Source organism: Cynocephalus volans, chromosome 10 (assembly GCF_027409185.1).
Source record: "Cynocephalus volans isolate mCynVol1 chromosome 10, mCynVol1.pri, whole genome shotgun sequence".
In the NCBI taxonomy this organism is placed as follows: Eukaryota; Metazoa; Chordata; class Mammalia; order Dermoptera; family Cynocephalidae; genus Cynocephalus; species Cynocephalus volans.
Genome location: NC_084469.1, coordinates 55,673,639 through 55,680,537, shown reverse-complemented (window position 1 = coordinate 55,680,537; position 6,899 = coordinate 55,673,639).

Here is a 6,899-nt window from a genome sequence, read left to right as displayed (position 1 = left end):
TGATTCTGTAACAATCGAGTCAATGGTCCTTCTTTTCCAATCCCAACCTCAGTATATACAGGATGCCACTTCAAAAATGTGTGGGCTACTGTAATTTTTACATCTATTATACTGTGTTATAAGTTTATATATGAAACAGCAGGATCCCCATATTTCCATATTTGATTCTTTTTCCCGCAGGGCTGGAGCAGGCCTTAGCCTTAGAGGGAGTTTGTGAGGCAGACTTGCTGGCTGAATTCCCAAAAATAGGAGTATGCTTGTCTAGCAGAATATAGATAAGCATGAAGCTAACTGAACATACTTTTCTCTGATCTTGTTTTTCCATGGATATTTTGAACCGTGGCAAGATACTGAAGTGTCAAGCTGTTTTTCAGAACACCCGCAGCTGTGGCTCTGCTCCAGGAGGCCAAGGAAGACATCAATCAAGGTGTCAAGAATGTCTATGCTGACTCCACCACATGCCAATCAAAATCCTGCACATCCCTGAGACTCCCACCCTCAAACTTTACTCTATAAATGCGTATGATCCTAAGCCTTCAGGGAGTGAACAGGTCTTTAGAGCATTAGCTGACCAGTTCTCCTTGGCTGGTGCTTGCCAATAAATGCTAATCTTTCCTACTGCAATTCTTGGTGTGCAAAATGTATTGACTCAGTTGCCTGCAGGCAGGGTGAACTCTTGGCACAATAACATATACAATGAAAAGCACTCTGATGCAGACTATTTTAAATCCTCTGACATGTTAGTTTCTCTCAACCAGGCAAAAATTGCCTTATCTTGTGTATTTTTTCATCCTGTAAAATTTGCTTGGGATAAAGGAAGATGGACTATATCTTTAAGAAACAGCTACAAGCCAATTAGGATGCCTAAGGAGAAAAAGTTATATTATCTTACATTGTTGTTATTAGGATTTAAATAAGAGGAGAGACTGCCTTTGCAGAAGGAGATAAAGAGAAGAGTTTCTTGCAGCTTTAATACAAGGCAGGAGAGATGGGAAACACAAATTGACAGTATGAGCAGATACACAACTCTGTGGAGTGGTCATTTGAAAAGACCTGTCCAAAGCCACGTATGTGAGTGTGGAGAAGGGTATTAGAGAAGATAGAAGGCAAAGTTCCAGGAATCATCTAGGTCTCTGTGAACTATTTAGTTGAGGTCACAGAGATACCTGAAGTATTGTGGTAGAGCAATTATTTAGCTTTCTATGCCTCAATTAACCCACTTTCATGCTGGGTGGCACTAGTTCTTTAAGATGATCTTCATGTACTCCCATGTGTGGTCAAGAGCAAACAGAAGCCAAACAGCCTCTTTCTTAAGGGCAATATCTTATAAGACTCATAAAGTTCGAGGTGGCTAGGATTATAAGGAGAAAAAGACAGGAATATAATTAATTTAGACATTCATTTCCTAGAAAAAGATCATGTATGGTACAGGGGTTATGATGCTCAATTTTGGAGTAAGAAGTTCTTTGTTTAAAATTTAAAACTTCAGAATAAGAACAAGATAAAATGACGGCTGTTAAGCATTTATCATATTCTGTAATACATATTAAGCACCTAACATATTCAATTAAGCACTTACCCTTCTTGTACGGTGCTGACTGCTGTGCCTGATCCTGTATAAGCAGACAGTGGAGCAACATACTGTAGGAAGTACATTTTATTTGTGGACTACAGGAATTATGGTGAACAGTTAAATTTCTATTGCCCCGAGGCTGCAGAGCATTTCTGAAAATGCTGTTACATAACAGAAAAATACTGGGTGGATTTTCAAAGTAAATAGTTCTCACGATACTGTTTCACTGGAGAAGTACTGATGACTTGAAACACTTGTCTTCCACTCTCATAAGCTAAGCATGGTTGGGTGGCCAAATTCTACTTATTCTACGAGTGAGTTATGAAAGTTCTCCAAGGTCTCACACCTACCAAGTGATGATCTCCAAATCAAATTCAGATTTTCTTGATTAAAATTTATTGTTCCCTTAACCATGCCATTTTTTTTTCTTCTCATCATTTCTTTCTTCACAGAACAGCACCAGGATGTCCACATAAGCCCCAAGCCCATGGAATCTAGCTGTGTTAATATTAGTTTGTTATTTCATCATAAAGATCTTCAGAATAGTGACTAAGATGAATGTTAATGAACACTGGTTACTGCAGTCATGCTTGTTTTTTCCTGTCAATCTATCTGTGCTGATAAAATCAAGTAACTACTAATTTATTTCTGATGGAGTTTGGATGTGTTGTCCCCTCCAAAACTCATGTGGAAATTTGATCCCCAATGTGGCAGTGTTGGAAACTGATTGAGTCATGGGGGCGGATCCCTCATGAATGGATTAATGCTCTCCCTGGGGCGGGGGGATTAATGAGTGAGTTCTCGCTCTATTAGTTCCCGTGAGACCTGATTGTTTAAAGGAACCTGGCACCTTCTTCTCTCTCTTACTTCCTCTAGCATGTGATCTGCTTGTACCTGCCGGCTGCCTGCCACTTTCTGCAATGAGTAGAAGTAGCCTGAGGCCCATGCCAGATGCAGCTGTCCCAGAATCATAAGCCTAATAAACCTTTTTACCTTATAAATTACCCAGTCTCAGGTATTCTGTTATAGCAACACAAAACGGACTAAAATAATTTCCAATTTTGTAGATTTGTAGTGTTTGTAAAGAACAGAATGAGTGCAGAATTTTATCAAATGCCTTTTTGAAGAAGTAGATAATTAATTTTTCTCATTAGTTCTGGGCTTTAAAAATACTGATCCAAAACAAAAAAATACTGAGCCATCATTTTCTGCTTGATATAACCATATTTGTTTTCTGATGCTAATGTATTTTTAATCTTTTTTTTTTTTTTTGCAGCTGGCAGGTATGGGGATCCAAACCATTGACCTCAGTGTTACCAGTACTAATGTATTTTTTTGGTTTTTTGGCATGTATACATAATATATGTCTGGATCTTGTTTTGTACTTTTAATATGTTTGTCAGATTTTGATAACATTATACAGGCTTTAGAATAAGAATTTAAGAGATTTCCTTCTTTCTCTATGATATGAATGGTTTTAAGTAGCCTTAGCATAAATGATTAGTACCCCAATGATTTGAAAGAATTCACTTGGGAAAATATCTAGTACTGAAGTTTTTTCCTGAGGGTGTGTATGAGAATGAGGGTACAGTGTTTTGGAAATTTAATTTCTTATCATTACTTAGATTTTCTCTCTTATCTGCTCTTTACTTTGAGTAATTGGTATTTACACTAAAAAATTATTCCTAGCAAATGTATAAGAAAAAGAGATGTGAAACACTGGAAGAGTCAAGGAAATTATTTTCTGCAGATGATATAGTTGTATATCTGTTAATACAAAAGTATCCCTTGAAGAAAATAACATAAAATATTGAACACTACATTAGAGCACAGCCTTATAACACCAAGGTCACAATTCAGATCCCTTTACTGGCCAGCCACCAAAAAAAAAAAAAAAAAAAAATTGAATGTTACGATAAACTGGGTACAAAATACACACAGAACTAAATAAATAGCTCTCCCACAGGCAATCAACCAGTTAGAAACCGTAATGAAAAAAAAAGATGTCCTTTAAAAAGTGGAAGAATATAAAATACCTAGAAATTATCTAATTAATAAGTGTGTAAAATCTACATAAGAAAGATACAACATAAGAATGTAAAACATTCTTAAACACATGGCAGTACGTCCACTGTACCAATATAAGAAAATTTCAATATAAAATGGTGCTTAATCATTTCTAATTTTAGCCATTTCCAGTTTCAATTTGAAAGTAAAAACAATTCCATCAAGACTTTGGTAGAAATTAAAAAGGCATTTTAAAATTTAATATGGAACAGTAGATAAGCAAAGATAGAAAGGAACATTCTGCAAAATTAAAAGTAATGCAGGAGGATGGGGCCTAGACTCACGAGGTATCAAAACACTTTATAAAGTTATGATTTCAAAATAAATTTGATAATGATGAAAAAGAGATTGGCATATCAATGGGACAAAATAATAGTCAAGAAACAGATCCAAATATATATTGGAACTTAACCTATGAGAAAATCTGCATTTCAAACTGATTGGACAAGGATGGGTTACTAAGTATATAGTGCTGAGAAAGCTGGGTAGCCATCTGTGAAAAATAACATTGTATCCCTGCCTAACTCAGTAAACAGCCCAAAACCCTGATTAAGCAAGTATTTAAACTTTAAAATATAACCATAAAAGAAGGAAACTTGGGGATTTAAAAAAATACACTGGAGTAGGAAAGGTGATTTATAAACACCAAAACAGATACAATGCAAGCACAAATTAATAAATTTACAACACCCCCCCAATTTCTAAATGGCAGGAAAAAAAACCAAAATAAGATACACAACAAACCAAAATCTGGGGGTGGGGTGGGGTGCGGATGGAATTAATTTCTTTCCTATAGAGAGAGTGGCAATTAGAAAAATACTAATCATCCAACAGTAAATGACATTAAGACACATTTCACAGAAAATGTAAATAGTGCTTAAAAGTAGGAGAACATGCTCAACCCTACAAGTAGAAAACTGCAAATTAAAAGTACAGTAACATTTTCCACTTTACATACTGGCAAAAATCAGAGTTTAAAAAACAGTTTTGTTAAAAGTATAAGAAAACAGGCACTCTACTCCATTGTAGAAAGGAATGTAAATTAGTAAAGCTAAACAAAGGAAATTTAGCCTTCTTTAAAATGCACATATACACTGACCAAATACATTTCAAGAATATATTTTTTATATATATGTGTATATAGACAATAAGTAATATATAAAAGGGCAGTCATCTCATTTTTATTTCAAAGGATAAGAAACATTTATGCATCTCAATAAAGGATTGATTCAATTAACTGTGGTATATGCCCACAAGATAACACTATGCAGGCAGAACACAAATGAGGGAGCTGTTTGTGTATTAACACAGAATGACATCCAAAATAGATGCTGATAAAAGTAGCAGCTGCCAGGAAGAGGAAATGGGGTTTGAAGAGAACAGATATGTCATGGAGACTCACTTTTCATTGTATAATTTTCATTATGTACTCTTCTATGCTTTTACAAAATCTGAACTTGAGCGACATAAGACATTACAGAAATATTCTATAGAAAAATAAATTTTAAAATAGGATAATGTCTTTCAGCCAATATGCCATGATCACTTTCTACACTGAGATGCCCTCATGGGAATCACATTTCTCAAGAATTTGTAAAATGTAATTACTTCTTCATCAAAGATTACTCTAGTATCTGTCAACTATTAGTTTAACTAAAAGGTTGTGTAAAAATTTGCTTCTTACTTAATTTTTGCTTCTAATCTATTATTTCCTGTCTCATATTTTAAAATTTTCTTTCTATCATCTTGAAATGGACAATTTCCTCACTGATTTCAGTTTCCTGGAAACATTCCCTAATAGACACTGTAACTGCATTTCATAAATTATCAAAAGAAAATTTTCTACTATTTAAAAAAACTCATTTCCACTTTGATGTTTTCTTTAACCAATAGTTTTCTTTTGTTTGTTCTGGCAGCTGGACAGAATAGGGATCGAACCCTAGACCTTGGTATTGTCAGCACCACGCTCTAACTAACTGAGCTAACCAGCCAGCCTCAGAAATGTATTTAAAAGTGTATTTCCAAACATACAGAGACCTTCGCTGTGGACTTCTAGTCTATGTAACAGAAGATCTTTTGTATAATTTCAATCATGTGAAATATGTTCAGACTTCCTTTATGGTTCAAGATGTGGTATTTTGTAATTTTGGGGTAGTCCTATATACATCCACTTGTGTCAGATTTTTAAACAGCATTCATTCAAATGTTGTATTCTCCCAATTTTCTGCATACTTGAGAAGTATGTTAAAATTCAACTCTGAATGTAGATTTATCTTTTCTCTTTGTAGTTCTATTCACCCTTGCTTTTTGTTTACAAAGGCTGTGTTAATAGTTACATACAAATAGAGATTACTCGTATTCATATTCTCTTAATGAATATGAGTCTTTTGACATTATAATGTGTTTCTACTTTTTTGGTAGATGTATTTTGCTTTTTTTGTTTTTGTTTTTCTTGAGGGGCAGCTGGCTGGTACAGGGATCCGAACCCTTGACCCTGGCGTTATAACCGTGCTCTAATCAACTGAGCTACCTGGCCAGTCCTGTATTTTTTGTCCTTGCAATCTTTCCTTGAATGTAGATTTCTTTGGTTAGCCTTTCAATGACATACCATTTTTCCATCTTTTAATTTCAGTCCTTTCATATCTTTATGTTCTGATATGTGACTTGTAAACAGCATAGTATTTTGTTTAAATAAGAAAAATTTTCCTTTCAGCTCTAACAGTCATTCCATTCACATTTTTTGGAGTTATTAATAAGGTTTATGTCTATCATCCTACTGTGTAATTTCCTCTTAACTTACCTATTCCATATTCATTTTTCTGTCATTAGTTGCCTTCTAATTTTCATTGATTACTGATAAAGTTTTTAGAGCTACCTCCACATAAGACACTAATATATCATAGACATTTGGGGATGCTATCATTGTCCATTTTTTTTTTCAAGGTAATACAACCTTGTAGAAAGGACTGACAAACTTTTTACAGTGGTCATCTTTTCCTTCAAAATTTCCTTAGTAAACAGTACCTCATGCTTTTATAAAGTGAAAATTAACAAATTTTTCTTTTCTTGTTTTGAAATCCCCTTATCCCCAATGGCTTTCTTCAAACTTCCTATGGCTTGGTGAATCAATAAGAAAAATTTACATATTCCTGTAAAAAAAATTTACTCTAGATATTTCTAATTTAATACTGAACAAAATACTTCATATTAAAAATGTACTGCCTGTAAAATTTCCATTTTCCCATTTGCGTTGTTGCAT